Source organism: Microcebus murinus, chromosome 15 (genome assembly GCF_040939455.1).
Source record: "Microcebus murinus isolate Inina chromosome 15, M.murinus_Inina_mat1.0, whole genome shotgun sequence".
NCBI lineage: Eukaryota > Metazoa > Chordata > Mammalia > Primates > Cheirogaleidae > Microcebus > Microcebus murinus.
In genome coordinates this window covers 18625405-18643537 of record NC_134118.1, presented here as the reverse complement: position 1 = coordinate 18643537, position 18133 = coordinate 18625405, and the positions used below count along the sequence as shown (strand labels likewise).

The window sequence follows — 18133 nt, the reverse complement described above, 5'->3', positions numbered from 1 at the left end:
AGTGAGGTCAATGTCAGATTTCCATGCCAGGAACAGGAACTCTGGATACATTGGAGAGTTACAGTTGGTCAAACCCCAAGGCTGCTCATTGAAATGTCAGCCAGGCCAGTCCCAGAGCCATGTCCTCTTCTCTCCTCAGACCCTGTGAACCCCTTGTGCTGGGGAGGGGAAGAGAAGGATTTAAAAAAAAAATTAAAAAGAAATCATAATTACCACATACATTTTTTTTTCTCCTTGTAAACTAATTTATTATAATTTATTGTGAACTATTTAGAGTTCTTTTCTTAAATTTCCCATGGTAAGGATCTGCTTTACTGGCAGAGATGTTTTCCCAAGATAAAACTGGGCACTTTCTTAAAAAGCTATGTGTTCAAGGTTAATGCTATGGTTGTCTACCTTGGCCTTTTTGGACACTCAGCGGAGAGAGCTAATCAGTGGATCTGTTGTCTCTAGGAAACGGAGAAGGAAAACAATCAGCTCTGTTCTCTCAGGGCGGAAGGAGTGAGCTGCAATGAGGGAGCGCACGCAAGCCCCAGCACACAGGTGAGCACCGCCCGCCTGCTGACCCTGCCCACAGGTGCGCGGTTGCCAGGTAACGCTCACCTGGGGCCTCCGGGTGCTCTAAGAAGCCGGGCAGTTGGACTTGGAGAGGTGTGGGCACGCCCGGGGCGGTTGTGGGGGGCGGGGGGGGGGTGGCGAACGGAGTCACTGTCAGGGCAGCTGGCAGAGCGGCTGCTCCTCACCTCTGGTAGCAAGTGGGAACAAGCAGGTTCGCCCTGACTGGCCCATCTTCCTCCTCATCCACCTCTGCCTTGAAACGGCTCTCTCTGAAATAGTGGTGATCTTACAGATGCAGAAGGCAGAAAACGAGACCCGTACTGTGCGCTCTGGAGAGCTCACTGTATATCTATAGGGCGGAAGTTGTGTGTATATATATATATATATATATAGTAAAAATTCCTCTCAAACTCGGGCAAATTTATTTTACATTGTCTTTAGGCATTCTTGAGGATTTGGTTGTCCTTACCCACCCCGCCTCCCGCCCTTGCTTCCTTCTGACACAGACGTAATTCAGGTCCTGAATCATCACACGATCACTTGCATATGGTCTTCATATAGAGTCTGCTACTTCCTAAACCATTTATCTGGTGAATTCATAAATCTGGAACACCTTGTTCCCAAGTAATGCCAGGTGTATAAGAACCTACTTTGTCCTAAGCTAATGTTGGTTTGCCTTCTAGTAGGTAGTAGTAGTTACTGGTCAGTGAGTGTACTCCTAGGTATCTGCGTTTCATTCCATTTGATCGAGAAGCTTTTAGGTAAATGGACAGGCATGGTGTCACCGTGTGCAGTGAAATACGTTGTGCATTGTGCTGGTCCTGGACTGGAATTACTCTACAAATATAGGGCCAGTGTTTAAGAGCCAGCATCTTTCGGAGTCTGCATCCGTAGGTAAGTTAGGTTCGGAGAAGGGTGAATATTGGAAATCAGCCAGCTCTCCTGGTCCATGGCATGTCTTTACAGCTAAGTCTTTCCTAAGCATGGAGTCCTACTTTTTCACCTCGAGGTATCTGTATGTTCCTGAATCCATTTAGGGTGAGGAAAAGATGAGTTGGCTAATAAAACAATGGGAAAACTAAAGGCTTGAGGTGGAAGCAGAGGCAGCCAAACTGCTTCGTTGCCACCTGGAATCAGGCAAGCCAGTGGGGAGATCTCGCAGGCTAACCTTCCTAGCCTGAGGGCTATCATTCTGCTTTATATGTTTGAGTCACTGTGAGAGCAGAAAGATTTATAGGTGTTGTTTCAACACTTATTCAACAAATATTTACTGAATACCTACTCTTTTCTTAGCTCTGCAGTGTATTCAGAAACCAGAGCTGCAAACAAGTCATTCTTCCTCACAATTCTTGAATGCTGCTCTTTTTTAACTGCCTCTAGATCACATACAAGTATCAATCCATGTATTGATTGAACACTTACATGTGTAAAGGCTCTTACAGGCCGACATTGTCAATATTTGCAAACTCTAAGACTTGTAGACTTGGAGGCAGCTTATTTTCTGTGGGTATGTACTTTCATGTACTTTACATTACAGTGCAACCATGTTGAGTTTATATTAAAAAAATATATATTTGCAAGTCAAAACCAAACAAACAGAAAAGCTAACTGTCACACAGATAGAACTCAAGCGTGGAGAAAGAATGCTTCAAGCCACTTCTCAGGAGTCAATCCAACCTGCTGCTAGATTCTGATATTTTAGGGTCTCAGTATCAAAAGTATATTTGTTAAGATTTTTTTTTAAAGAAAACTGTAAGTACTTGTCTAGTGATGTTGATAGTTTAGTAGATGAAATTTTTCCTATTTGATCGTACCTAACTCCAGGGTCTAAAAACATGGGTAAAGATGCCTAGTTCATTAAGGATATGATATATTTGGCACGGAAGGGGAAAATATGGCCTTTGGTACACTAAGTCATCACCAATGATGTTATATCTCAAATGTGTGAATGAGGAAAATACAACCTTTGTAAAGCCTTTGGCGCCCAACCAGAGATTCATACGGTGCCAAAGATGAGGGTTTGGGAGAAGAGCTTCTCTTTCTGAACATGCCAGCTCTCTTCAGGAGTACCCCTCATCCCACTGAAGTGGGAACACATGGTTCCAAGTGCAGCTCTCTGCAGAGAGCTTGGTGGGTTTCCAGAAAGAATTTTGCCATGCTAATTCTAGAGCAGTGTTACCCAGGCTTTCAAAACTCTAAACTCCTATAAATGCTTTCTCATTCTATCTTCTAGAGAGGCCAAATTACCCAGAAATATGTTATTCAGACTGTGGATTCCCTGTTCCAAAGGCACTGGGCATTTTAAATATGCCTTATCAAACTGTTTACACAAACCTACACAAACCTTCTGGAAGCTCTGACAGGGTTCCCTTGACTTGGGAAGACATGATACAGTTTGCCTGGGACATTCTCAGTCTACTCTTGCTGTCCCTGTGTAAACATTACTATTGGGTGCCCCTTTCACTCTTATATGTGCCCTAGTTTGAATGATATATGGTCACCTTACCTTTGACTTGGATCTTACTCTCCCACAAGTTAAGAATAATTTATGTGGGGTTATCCAGACCTCATCTCTCTATATATCTGTGTGAATTTGGGTAAATCATCTAATCTCCCTGAGGTTCAGTATGCCCATGTGTATATGGGGGTTATATGGACAGACATTATCTACTTCCTCCCCAATACTAACATATCAAGCATTAGTCACATCAATCAAATTATTTGATCACCATTCTGGGAGCCCATTTTTTTCTAAGAGCTAGACGGGATAGCTAGATGTTGGAGGATCTTTCATAATCAACAGCTAGAAGGTGGAGGACACTTTGTGCCATTCTAAGAAGTTTGGGCTTCACACTGGGCAAAGGAGAGTGACAAGGCTTTTAATAGGTTAATGATGTGACTAAATATTTGCTTCAAAAAGCATATTTTAATAATCCCCATGAGAAGAAATGGAAACACTAGCAATGAACTTTGAGCTCTGTATCTGGGAAGTCTTGAAATTAACATCTTCTTGAGCTCGAATGACAGAGAACTCCCATTCTGAGTGAATTTCAATTAGATTCCTATCACCTCTACTTGACTCTCTCAAATGTAGGCCATTGATGTAATATTTCTCTGCTCCTCGTCTTTCAGTAAGGTTTGTGTCTTCTATTAACAAAATACCACAGCATCCCAGAGCAGGTTGCCTTTCGGTGATGAATCACGTGGTACCCAAGTGCTAAGATATAAATTGTTAACCGCTTCAGGATTCATAGGGATGAAAGATGCTTTATTTATTGTCCTTTGAGATGAGAGATGCATAATTTATAACACTAGGATTACTCTTTTATTTATTTTTGTGATGCTTGAATCGCATTCTTTTGTAGTGATGGTATGGCAGAATCCCTCTTAATTTGTGAGCAAGTGGCTTATTAAAAGCTAGAGTTAGAGGGTCTGGCTATCCAAAAGTGGGTGTTGTGTGAAGAAAACAGTATGATCCTTTTGTTGTTCACACAAAGACTTTATTCTCCTGCTCAAAAGCGTTAGTAAGATGTTAAACATGTGTGCATGATGTAAAGATGTTGGCTCTGATGTGTATGCATGCAAGCTTAAGGTTTAGGATGACATAATTAGGTACATTCTGTAAAAGTAGTTTAAAATGTCACAGTCAAAGACTTTGCTCCATCTTACTTCCAGTGGGCTCATGACTTTGCATGACATTCTTCTATTTCCTAGGTAATCACATGTTTCCAGCATCCAAAAATACGGACAACTTTGTGCTTGGGAAAATGTCTAGTGTCTCTGGTTGACAGAAACTTTAGAATTTCCTTGCCTGGAAATCTCTTTGCAGCTTTGTAGAAAAGCCTTGTTTTGTTTGTTTGTTTTCTCACTTTTAACTGAAAGGTGTGGCTCACTTCTTGGCAGCAATTTTTAGGACGATCTTCTTTAATTTTTTGAAATATTTGCCTTATATCATCACTGTTTTGGAGGGAATGTGGTGGGCCATGAGTTTGTATGTGGATTGGGATGAGGCAGGAACGTGGGAAATTGTTTCTATTTGTTTTTTCCACCAATGCACTCTTCCTTTTGTGGAACCAATGTCATCTCCTCAACATTTGAGGGATCGTAGCAACAGTGGAATGTTTGGCAATAAGAGAGCAGGGTCAGGCTAGCTAATAGCTTCTTTTTCCTTCTATTCGTTTATACTAATGGAAAAGGGCTTTCCCTTGGACTGATGGGCCAAACAGAAATATAGGTTGAGTATTCCTTATCTGAAATGTCTGGGGCCAGAAATGTTTTGGATTTGGATTTTTTTCAGATTTTGGAATATTTGCATATACGTAATGCTATGTTTTGAGGATGGGAACCCAAGTCTAAACATGAAATTCATTTATGTTTCATATATACCATATATATATATATATAACCTAAGGTAATTTTATACAATATTTTTAATACTTTTGTGCATGAAACAAAGTTTGTGGGCCTGAGGTCAGGTGTGGAATTTTCCATTTGAGGCATGTCATATCAGAACTCAAAGGTTTCAGAGTTTGGAGTGTTTTGGATTTTAGATTTTTGAATTAGGGCAGCTCACCCTGTAGTGGGAAAGAAAAGGGACCTATAGACAGAGAGATCCAGGGGCTTTAGGGTAACACTGTACAAAGAATAGAGTGTGAATGGTAAAGAACACTCAGGGAAACAAATGTATCTAAAAATGATGTTACCAATTTGGTTGCATGAGTCTATTTTATTAGGACATAAATTTGCCTTCTTAACCAGAGTCAGTTTGGCATTTCTAAGAATGTTTCTTTTAGAACTATAGAAGGTATTGTACAGGGAAATATAGGGAAGTGTGACTTTTTTTTAAATCCTTCAATTTGACACTAGAAGCAAATGAGGCAAAATTGAGGCATAGCTGTCTTTATGTGTATAAAGGCCCCTGGCATGGCCGGGTGCAGTGGCTCATGCCTGTAATCCTAGCACTCTGGGAGCCTGAAGAGAGAGGATCTCTCGAGGTCAGGAGTTCGAGACCAGCCTGAGCAAGAGTGAGACCCCATCTCTACTGAAAATAGAAAGAAATTAGCCGGACAACTAAAAAATATAGAAAAAAATTAGCCGGGCATGGTGGTGCATTCCCATATTCCCAGCTACTCAAGAAGCTAAGGCAGAAGGATTGCTTGATCCCAGGAGTCTAACTGAGGTTGCTGTGAGCTAGGCTGACACCACGTCATGCTAGCCCAGGCAACAGAGTGAGACTCTGTCTCAAAAAAAAAAAAAAAAAAAAAAAAAGACCTTGGAGTAAGATGTAAGATAAGGAGTACTAGCAATTCTGCCTTCACTGAGGACAGAAATGGACTTCAACTAAAGTGAGAGATTAGAAGCAGGTTTAAGAAAGTCCTTTCTATCTGAATCAGTCCACTACTGATGCTAGGATTTATAGAACTTGTTTCTCTGGATTCCTGTTCCTTTTGTTGTCAGACTATTGTGACTATAGTCATTTCAGCAAAGGATGAATATCTATCTATCTGTAATGATTTAAAGAATATGTAGTATTTAGCATTCAAACATGTTCTTTTGCAGATAAATCTGACTTCCCCTCAAGTTAATGGCTGGTACCAAGGCAAAAACCTCAATTCCTAAGCACCAGGACTGTGATATTTTCTGTGCAGCAAACACTGGAATGGCAAAAGTAAGGGATCAAACTAAAGAACTCTAGAGCTTTCTTCCTACTCTGAATATTTAAACCTAAAAAAAGAATTCCATCTTTGCAAAAGTTGAAATCATATTTATAATGTCAAAATGGAAATTATTTTCATATTTCTTCAAAATGTATAAGGCATAAAATTTTTATTTTTCTTTTCATTGAGTGTTTTTGAAAAATTTGTGTTAGTATGGGTTCTCCAGAAAGACAGATCCAATAAGATGTAGATAGATAGATATGTGCGAGGGGATTTATTTGGGGAATTGACTCATGTGATTATGGAGATTGAGAAGTTGTATGCCAGTCCATCTGCAAGCTGGAGACTCTGAGATGCTAGGAGAGTGGCTCAGTCCAAGTCCAAAAGCCTCAGAACCAGGGAAGCCAATGGGGGACCTTTCAGTCCAAGAACTAAAGTTGGGGGGAGGAAGTGCTATCAAAGTCCCATAGTCCAAAAGCTGGAGAATCTTCAGTTCCGAAGATTCAAGGGCAGGAGAAGGTTATCCCAGCTCCAGTAGAGACAGAGAAAAAGAGAGAGATGAAACTCATCTCTCCTCTGCCTTTTTGTTTTATCTGGGCCCTCAGAAGATTGAATGTTGGTTGCCCACATTAAGGGAAGAACTTCCTTGCTCACTCTACTGATTCAAATGCCAATCTCTTCCAGAAACACCTTCACAGAAACATCCAGAAACAATGCTTTCTCAGCTATCTGAGAATCCCTTAATCCAGTCAATTTGACACCTAAATTTAACCATCACACCTAGTGTCTTTGTTTTCCTCTTTTGTGTGTGTCTGTATATCTGTGTGTGTGTATGTGTGTGTGTGTGTGTGTGTGTGTGTGTGTGTGTGTGTGTTTGCATTAAATATGCAAAATGTGCCTCTGGAGTATAAAGTGAAAGCGTTTGCCTGTTACTTCTGAAACTTTATGTGGTTTTTCAGAATGGCACCTTGTCATTGCCAGGTCAGTAGAGAGGCTTTAAATATAGCCATACGTTATTAAAGCTGTGACAAGTACATTCGTGTTTTAAGTACATTCGTGTTTTATCGCTTGTGATGAATGTTTCATTTCATTGGGATCGATTCTAATTCTGGAAATTAAGTGCTTGCCGAAGAAAGGTACATAGTATCTTTTCTGGAAAAAAGAAAGTTGTTGCATAAGAGAGGAGATCTGCCTAGTCCTGTTTTCCCAAAGGCCTAATGGTCATCTAGAGAATACAACAACATTCTTTTTCTTTTCCTTTTAAAAACCTCTGTAGGATGTAAGAAATACATACCTTCTATCCTACCCTCTGTGTGAGGGGCTTGGTTTTAGAACAATGGACTCCAAGAAGACTAGAACTGGAAGGGAATGTGGGACTCAGCCCAGTTCTTTCATTTTATAGATGAGTACTACAAGGCTTAGAGAAATAAGATGACATGGGATATAATTTAATGGAAGAAGCAAGACTTGCAACTTGTTTTCTGGTCTCCTTCATTAGGAAAAATATTGTTCCCATTAGGCAGAAGCAAAGCAAATACACCGAGAGGTCAAGAGATTCAAAGTCAAGTTCAACAGATACCCAGTGACAAAACCTGTAATAATAATGTATACAAGGAGAGAAGACTGCATGAAAATGATTAGATAGATTTAGGCTGCAAGTGTAGGCTTTTAGGATCACCACAGATTGAGACAATCCCTAAGCATTGTATTTTTCCCCTACATTGTGCCTTAAGCTCTAGAGCCATATTATAAATTGAGCTGTGCAAACCCTAAACGAAATCGCAATAGGAGTGGGTAAACATTTTCTGCCTTGTCTATAGCAGACTCTGGGATGCTAGGAGAGTGGCTCAGTCCAAGTCCAAAAGCCTCAGAACCAGGGAAGCCAATGGGGGACCTTTCAGTCCAAGAACTAAAGTTGGGGGGAGGAAGTGCTATCAAAGTCCCATAGTCCAAAAGCTGGAGAATCCCTCCCAGGGATTTGATCATCACCTATAACAGTGAAGATAATTTTGTTCACTGTTTTTGCTAAATTGCCTGCTTTTTGTTGTAATTTTGTTATAATTTACTTGGCAGCTCTGATAAAACAAGAGAGAAGCAAACACAAGGTGTGCTCATTCGCAACAGTTGCTCTCTTATGTCCAGATCGCCATTGTAAACAGTAAGCATGGATGAAATAAATGATTAGATGGAAAAAGGGATTGCTTGTGATGATGCTCAGAACCTAAGAACTTACAAATTACTTGGTGTCTGCGTGTCTGAGATAATTCCCTCAGGATGACCTCTGCTTTCCATGCCGAGGTCTGCACTGCTGTATCAGCTGCAGCAGAAGCCCCCTGGCAGGCAGAAATGTCCAGAGAATGTTCTCACACTGGCGTATTTTTCCACTCATTCAGCTTCTAACCGTCACGATTACCCTTGTCATCTCTACTTCGGGTTAATGAATGTGTATTGATGGCATAAGGCCAAAGTTTGAATTGGGATAGACCCTAGATTATTTTAATTAGTCATTTATCAATAATATTAAAATATGTGTTGAGTTGCCCACAATAAACCCAGCACTTTACATAATTATTTTTTTAAATGAAAAGCTCACAGCTCTGGAGTAGATATTAGTTCCCATTTAAATGGAGGACCAGAAAGAAGAGTTGGCCAAATTCCCACAGCCAGAGTCAGATCATATATAAAATCACCTTTCATCCCAGTTGCCCTGGATGATTATTAATGGATCTCCATTTTACTCTCAATAGGGGTTTGGTCAATACATTGTAGAGTCCGAATTAATTAGCACCAGAATTGCTTTGAAGCAACATTGCAAAGTGGGAGGAGTTTGTCTTGGGGCCCTTCTTGCATCATCTATCAGGTCACCTTGGTTCCTCCCTCTTGGGGACATACTTTTCCATCCCCTGGGTCTTTTAAACTGTGTGCTGTTCTCACTCTGTTTCAGCTGGTTATTAACTGGTTGCTGCTAAATGTTGGTGCAACGATATTGCTATTGGCCTTCTTTATTCACAAATAGGCCAAAAGTTCCCAACCTTTTTGATCTATAAAACTCACTTCAGCCACTGACCCCACCTTCACAGAATGGTATGAAAGATTCCGGTTATAAAGGAATTCTTAAGGTTATCTCTTGTCACTGGGATTGTGTATGACTTTTTCTTAGTGCCCCTATAGAACTTTATATATGACATTCCCACGACAGTATTTGTAGGATTTGTAATACTGTATAGTAATTATTTACTTATATCCCTTTATCTCTTTTTAAAAATATTTTTTAAATTATGTTTAATTATAATAAAATATACACAATGTAAAATTTACTATCTTAACTATTTTTAATACCACAGTTCAGTGGTATTAAGTAGATACTTGGTTGTATTTCTATTTTTCCTACAATATTCTTAAATTGTGCAGAGCCAAGATAGTGCTTTGTTAATGCACTTTCAGCCTAGCAGTGTGCCTGGAATCAAATAGTTAATCAATGAAGATTTGACAAATAAATGGAGGAATCCCTGTTTTTCTGCTGTTTTGCCTTGATCCTTCAATTCCTGTCACTTTCTGATGGCTGACTCTTTTCCAGGACTTTTGTCATCAATTTTGTTTTTCCTCCCCAACTTATGAGGGTTCATTGGTTCTCCACTATATTTTGAGTCTTCTCTTTTACTGCATTTCACAGTGTTTGCGTTCTTTGCCCCTTGTCTTTCTTCCTAGCTTTGAGTCCACTGTGTACTCTGACTTTGCAGAAGTTCAAACTGCTTTCATACCCAGACTGTACTCAAGATAAGCACGACTTGCCTGTTTGGCCTGCTTTGACCTCTCATCTGTCCAAATTCTGATTTGGTTCTGTTTGCAAGATCTGACCTGGAGTTAGGAGACATGGGTTTGAACCCAACTCTATATCCATCTAGTGTCATGACCAGCAACTCAGCCTCTTTGAGCTCACATTCCACATCTGTGAAGAACAGGTAATAAAAATATCTTCTTCTCAATAATGAATGAGATAACATATATAGAAGAGCTTTGCAAATTACTGAGCTGCTTCTGCCACATTCAAGGTTAGTGGGATGTTGCTGCTTTGTGCCAGTCGAAAGGAGGTATTTAAATGTAAAAAATCCTCCTCAAACCATAATAACAAGACTCTTGTAAAGCAAGTAGTGAAAACCTTAGGATTTGGCATATCATTTTGGAAAGATAGCCAACTCTTGACTAGATCATCTTTGGAACCAGTTAGAACTGCTGTTTTATAGTTTGCTAAATTTGGATATGTGAGACACATCAAATTAAAGGCTGAATGTCCTATAAACTCAGTGTTTGGAAATTATTTTTAAATAAGTTTCCTAGAATTTTAAGCAATTGCGGATTGTTTAAGCCTGACAATACATTTGTTACAACATATAATGAGTGCAAAAGTTACAAACTAAGGATTGTCTCACCTATTAATGTTGGTCTGAAATAGCCTTTAGAAATAGGTTTAAAAAAAAGACACGAGAACTTAAGAAAAAGTGAGACACAGCAATGCCTATTTTGAGAAAAAAAAAAGACATTAAAATTTCAGATGAATTGGCCTAACCACTTGAGAGAATTCTGTCAATTGGGATACAAAAATATTTTCCAAATTTTAAAACATTTTATACACAAAATAGTCCAACTATGTTTTTGTTTTGTAAAATCACACATTTTACAAGTTCACACCATAGGTATTTTCTATGAAAGAAGAATGTTAATTTTAAGAATATTAGTTTTTTCTTTGTGGGAAGATTTCAAAGATTATGGTTGAGGGAGTTGCTTATAGAAAATATTAAATTAATGAGAAAGTCTGACACTATCAAGTGTAATTAGAGATATTAAGTTGCTATATTTATACTAATTTAAAGGGTTTGAATTTTTCTCTAACTTGATGTGCTTTTCAGAGTACTTTTGAATGTTGTTCTTTAGTTGAAAGTGCATTTGCAATGTACTCCAAGCTAAAGTGGTTTAAAAGGTTTTGAAATTTGGGAGCTGATAGCAGTTGTGTTATAAATATCTCTCCTAGTACAGATGTGACTAATACCTTTTGCTCTGCTGCACTATTGAATAAATCAAAATCTTACCTCATGATAAGAGTGTGTTGCTTCAAGCTTGCTAAGTAGTGGTTGAAAATCTTCGAAGAATTTGTGTAATGGTTGGAACATACTCCACAGAGTCCGTAGATGTCTGGAGTCTCTATGCTCTGTTCAAAATGGTCAAAGAGAGTTAGACCATCATCAATACAACTGTGAGACATGCAGCTTTGAGAACACCTCAAATATTTTTAATTCATGACTCTGCTAGTTCCCAAGTTATTCATATGCCTTTTGCAGGACCAGTTAAGCATGATTGAGGGGCAAAATCTATACACATTTAAAGAGGCCTATACTGGAAGACGTCATGCTGTAGTCAGGGGTTGACAAACATTTTCTATAAAGGGCCAGATAGTATTTTTGGCTTTAAAGGTCATATGTTCTCTGTTGCAACACTTGGTTCAGTTGTTGTGCAAAACCAGCAATAGGCAATGCAAAGACAAATAATCATGGCTGTTTTCCAATGAAACTTTATAAGAACAGGCAACAGGGCAAATTTGGCTGGTGGGCTATAATTTACTCACATCTGTTTGTTATAAGCAATAGTTTTGTGTTTGCTTTAAAATATTTTACCTCCTTTTCTCCATAGAGAGAGAGAATTCAGTCCAACACAGAACATCATAGAGATATTAATCATCATTAAAACTCAAGATAAGGACTCAGCCTGATTGTTGTAGCTAAAAGGGCTGCTTTGGGATATGCAAGTGATTCCCTTTCTAATCCTACAGGCTTTATTCAGGGCAAATAAACAGCTGAGGTGAGAAATTAAACTCAGAAGACAATGTGACCCTCTCCTTCTTGGATGAATCTCAAAGCCCATCTTCTGAATGTAATTACTGAAGAGTTGACTACATATGGATAGATTGTCTATGAACTGACTGGCTAGAGTCAAAATTCAGGAAAAATTTAGTCATATTCTGGCATTTGAAACATCTCAGTGCCAAGTAGTTGAGAACTCCTTCTGTTTGTCTCACCTCCTTTTCCTGTAGCTTAAATTTAACCTTTCTCAGCTTTTTCACACGTCTGGAGAAAGAAAAGAAAGGATGGAGAGCTAGAGCAAATAATTAAAGATCACCCTGGAAGAATAAAGAGTGAAGAGACAGATAGGGGTTTAGAAAAAATAATGGAGAAAATAGCAATTTGAATTTTATGTGTCTCTTTTTTTTTAATGCAAGCCTGGCTCTAGGAAAAATTTCTAAATAAGTGGAATTATCTTTGGCATCATCACTTTCCCCTCCTCTTACCCTACCTCACCACTTCCAACACCAGGGCATTCCTGCCACTTGTTGGGCCCTGAAAGCTTCTCCTTGCCTGGGACTGGGTTTCCATTTCCTGGTGTCTCATCTCTTTCTCCTCTTTTCTATCATCAAAACTTTCATATAATCTCAGCTTTGAAGAGGAAGGACAATTGGTTTAAACTAATTTTTAGACCACTGCAGGAATAACTGATATCTCCCAGTACAATCCAAATTAATCAATTAATCTGTAATTTATAATACTCAGGAAGTATAGGGAGATAATTTTAAGCAGAGAGAAATTCCATGGTATCCTTTAAATGACATCAAATAACCCATTACCTGCCAAGAAGAGACAACTGCTGGCAACATTGATTACAAAAACAAAAACACAGATCGTGAAACTATTACAGTCCAAGAGTCAGCTGACTTGGTATCATTGTGTTCTCTAGATTTCAAAGATCACCCTTTATTTCACTATCCCAATATGGTGACCCAAGACTCTATCTCTATCTTAGTTAGCTTGGGAGACTATAACAAAAACCATAAACTGGGTGACTTAAGCAGCAAACATTTATTTCTCAAAGTTCTGGATACCGAAAGTCTAAGATCACATTGCCAGCATGGTCTGGGCCCTCTTTCTGGTTTATAGCTCTCTGCTTTCTCCCTGTGTTCTCATAGGGTAGAGAGAAATCTCATTTCTCTCTTGTCTCTTCTATAAGGACACTTCTCCCATTCATACCTCCAAAGGCCCCACCTCCAAATACCATTACACTGGGCAGCAAGTCTTCAACATATGAATTTTGGAGGGTATACATTCAGTCAATAGCAACCCTGTATCAAGTTTTTAAAATATTCCTGATATTTCTGTGGATGTCAGGGAAATTGATAGCTCTTAATTGAACTGCACAGTAATTTTCTTCTTAACCATCACTGTCAGTATCTGAAGATTCCTTTTCTCTTGCTGTCCAACTCCCCTCTATGGTGGACACCACCCTAATTTCTTCATTCACTCAGGAATAACTACAGTAATGGTGTTTTGAATGGCAGATGTTTCCAAAGGCTTGGCATAATGGTAAACAATTATAAATACAGTACCATGTGAACATCAATTTAAAGTTATTGTTAGACATTATAGTCTGAAAAATTCATCAGCCATGTCTGAAAATAGGATGTTAGCTTTCTGTCTTCTTAAGATCTTTACCTTGGCACTAAGGCTTTTTTCTCTACCTAACTCATTTTTACATATATCATGATTTATTTTTAAATTTTATCTCCAGGTCCCTAATCTTATCATTCTGTAATATTTTTACAACCTTCTTTGCAGAGCAATTAAGTTCTTTGTTGTTTTTTTTTTTAACCTACTTCAAAAGGTAGAAATGGCACTTTCTCTGCACACATGCACACAAAAAGATCACTGAAGCAATTTCTTATGCATAGAAACTTCTCCCCAAAATGAACACTCTCACCCTAGAATAAAAAAGCAGATGCAGTAAGTTCTTGTGTTATATAACAATATTTTCCCTTTGCCTGCTATATTTAATTATTAACTATATAGTCATCTTCAAAAATACATTTGCTTTTCCCCAGTTCTACTTCTTGAAATCTCTAGCATATGAAATTGCTTTCTACTCTCTTTTTATTTGAAGTTCCTTCGTATTTTGGCTTCCATGACATTGCAATTGCTGGGTTCTTTTTAACTCATTAAGTACTTCTTTTCTATTTAATTATTTGGCTCTTTTTTCCTTATGCTGTTCTTGGTCACAAAGTCCAAGGATTGCTGGTCAAAATATGAGCAGCAGGCTGGGAGAAGTAGGCCCCTGGTAGCAGACAGAAAGAGTCCCACAAGACAAGAGCCAAAATGATCAAATCGAAATGATCAAATTCATCCACTCCCAAGCCCACATTAAAAATATACAACTAAGTGTATTTTGGATATTTGTTTTATTTTTTAAATAATTGGCTTTATTATAAATCCCTTCCACTCTTTAACTTCTCTTTAGTTGCCTGTTTTCCAGTAGTATAAAGCATCCAGTCATTCAAGTTGGAAATATTGTCATTAGTGTGGAAACATTTGTCTCCCATGTCCCTAATATATATATGACAGCCAAATCCTTATCCTATTTTCTTCTCAGCTTCTCTCACTTCTATCTTTTCCTTTACATATCCAGCCCCTTAGTCTAGTCCTATGTTACTTTTAGCTAGTTATGCTAGTTACTTTAGCTAGTTACTTTTAGCTAGTTATTACATTTCTCTAGTTATCCATGGAGACATAAAATTAAAATGTTTTATTCTCCCTGTAGTGAATAATGGTATGGATCCTTAAAACTCAATGAGCATAGTGTTATTTCATTGCAGAATCTTAGGATTATATTCTACTACTTTTGATGTAATTAGATCTGATAATGATTTTTAGTGGGGATACAGAATTTATCTGAATTACTCTCCCAAGTAATTGGAAGCCTAGAGCTGTCCTTCAGCTGGGCTGCAGGAAGCTGGCTTTGGTATGGAAGTGGAGAGGAATGATACTCAGCTGCCAGGTATGGAACAAGCTACAGACAAAACAGGGATCTGGGTGAATATGAGATACAGAACCAAGTAAGTCTGAAGGGGTAGGCCACGAGCCAAAAACCAGCAAGAATGAGATCCTAAGAAACTGAAGTTGGGGAAGATGGAGTAAACTGTTTCTGGAGAAACTCCTGAAAATCAGTGGCATATGGAAGGATGGTGACTTTTCTTAGGAATGGGTGTCTGACCTTTATGCAGGAGGACAGCAGTGCGGTTATAATACTGAGTGCATCTGGATGGAAATGGCATGCTTGGAATCAAATATTTAAACCTAAAAATTGTTGAGGATGACAATGAGAACTTAGAAACAAAAAAGAATGCATTTGGCCCTTACTCCTGCTATAAGAGAATCTTCAACATAATCAGGACCTTATTGTATATCTCTAATTAGTCAGCACTTCTAGCCACGAGGAGTTATGATTGAAACCATATGATTAAAACCCATTATTTGTAATGATATGTTCTTTAAGTTACTAATAGGGGTCTATTTAGTTAGAAAAGTGATTTCATTTTGCCATATTTAAATTATCTCTGCCTTAACAAAGTTCATAAAGTTAAAAAAGAAACTTCTCAGTAGACTACCAGCTGTGGTAGAATGCAAACTAATGAAGTAAAAACAACAAGAATGTCAGAATACAAACATAGCCAAGTACAAAAATAAAACATGCTTATAAAAAGTATATCTTCTGTTCTCCAAGAACTGTATGAAGTCAAAGTCTGTATGAATTAATTAGGAATCCCATATGATCAGTTATGGGAACACCAGAAAATTCAGGGCTGTTCTGGGAACCTGCCCAGTGCGGGAGAGAATGGTGGTGGATGGCCTGTCTATCAAAGTCACACAGAGGTTCATGTGCATGATGTTTTTTGGTTGCAAAGAGCACAAATTCAAGGCACTTTAAAGAAAAATGTAGACTATTATAAGGATACATGTAGCCTGGAACTGAAATCAGAAATCCACCAGATATATGGCAGGTTTAGGATCTCATTATCTTTTATTATCTTTTGACTCATTTATTTATTCTATTAATAATTCCTGAACATTTATGCTATTCACTATTTCAGGCAGTGAAGGTGCAACAACATATAAGATGATCAATGTTTCTTCTTCTCTCATGGACTTTATTCTGGTGAAAAGAGGTAGATAATAAAAAAGGAAATGATTTAATTTAGAAGAATGGAAGCCCAGGCCAATGGGGTAGAGAATGAGTAGGAGCATCCTAATGTAGACTGGACAGTAAGGGAACACATACCATTTAAACTGAGGCCTGAATAATGAGATGGAGCCAAAACCACATAAGGAAGTTTATTCCAGTAGAAGTTACAGGAAATGAAGTGGGCCAAGACAGGAACAGCAACAGCAGCAACAAAATCAGAAAAAAACCAGTATTATTGGAGCCAAAGGAGCAAGGGAAAGAGTACACAGAGATGAGATGTGATATATAGACGTGTATATTGGAGCCTTTGGTTAGAAAAAAGATGTCTTGTTTTTATTCAAAAGAGCTGTGGGAAAGCACTGAAGGGTTATAGAGAAAGTAGTGACACTCCAATCGTTTCGCCTCTTTTCATGGTTTATACGGTCACTCTGATAGCAGTTCTGTTCCTCATTGCTCAGCTGACCTGTTTCCTAGTTTGAGAATGGCTATATTCTTTGCTTAAAATTTCAGAGCAACACAAGTAATTGACTAGCTAATGAATTACCCTTAATCAGGCTACTTCATAAGTTGCTGGATGAAACATGGTTGGGATCCAGTGTCAAGTTTTTGTATCATCAGTGGCCATATCTGTACAGAGGGAAACTTAGCTGACCCATGAGCAGAAGCTCAGGACAATGACACATCAGTTAGAGAGAGCAGAGGCAGGAGGTGGAGACTGATGTGTCCAATTCATGCCACCTTCTACATGCTTAAAATTAAATAGCAAACTAATGGTACTTGAAGTAAAATACATACAATTATTATGTATGACATTGTCCAATTATAATATTTTATATTTGTAATCCCTAGTTATATATTATATATTATATAATATTTATATCTTATGTAACATAATTCTATATAAAATAAATTATTGTATTTTATACAAATTCTATGTATTACATAATGTGATTTACTTTCATAGGCTATGGAATATATCTTCTTAGAAAACAGGAAGGATGAGTTATGTTAAATCAGACCCAGTTTTCTTGGCCCTAGAGGCATGTCTGGCAATATGTCTGGAAGAGATTAGCTCGTGGTTTGTAGTCCTTGGTGGAGATGCCTCTGTGCATCTTCCTGGCAGCTCTGCAGATAATCTGCCCGTATACATCTGGTGTATTGCTGTGAAGTGTTGCACTCATAGCTTCTAAAACACCTGTTACTTGTTACTTTCCTTGCTGAGAAGCAAATGGTCTAAATTTTATCTTACCCACATATTTTTGACATATTTTAGAGATGCCAGGTCAATCTATTCTGTTACAGGTTAATCTAACACCCATGGAATAAGAAGACATCCCTAAGTTACCAAGATAGATGGTAGCAAAACCCATAATAGAATCACGGTCCTCCATTTTTCAATTCAGTGATTTTTATACAGCATAGCTGGAGATGGAGAAATGAATGGGAAAAACAAAATAATGCAACATGAAGACAAACCAAAGTGTAGGAATTGACTCTGAGAAGAGGCAATGATAAGGATAATTAATGGAAGAACAGCACTTTGAGAAAGAAAGACAAAGGTATGGAAAGTGGGAAAGGTGAGTGTAATAAAAGGGAAATGTTTGGTTTTTTTTTCTTTTTTTTTTGGAGAGACATAGTCTCACTTTGTTGCCCAGGCTAGAGTGAGTGCCGTGGCGTCAGCCTAGCTCACAGCAACCTCAAACTCCTGGGCTCAAGCGATCCTTCTGCCTCAGCCTCCGGAGTAGCTGGGACTACAGGCATGTGCCACCATGCCCGGCTAATTTTTTTTTTTTTTTTGTATATATATGTTAGTTGGCCAATTAATTTCTTTCTATTTATAGTAGAGACGGGGTCTCGCTCTG

The 18133-nt window shown here is 38.3% G+C and overlaps 1 long non-coding RNA gene across 1 annotated transcript; it reads left to right on the top strand.

Moving 5' to 3' along the window:
* The first annotated feature begins 459 nt into the window (after window positions 1-459).
* LOC105865265 (uncharacterized) lies at window positions 460-17898 on the top strand. Its single transcript, XR_012923299.1, has 4 exons — window positions 460-543; window positions 6118-6226; window positions 9924-10177; window positions 17675-17898. It is a non-coding gene; the product is annotated as an uncharacterized LOC105865265 (long non-coding RNA).
* The last annotated feature ends 235 nt before the right edge of the window (window positions 17899-18133 follow it).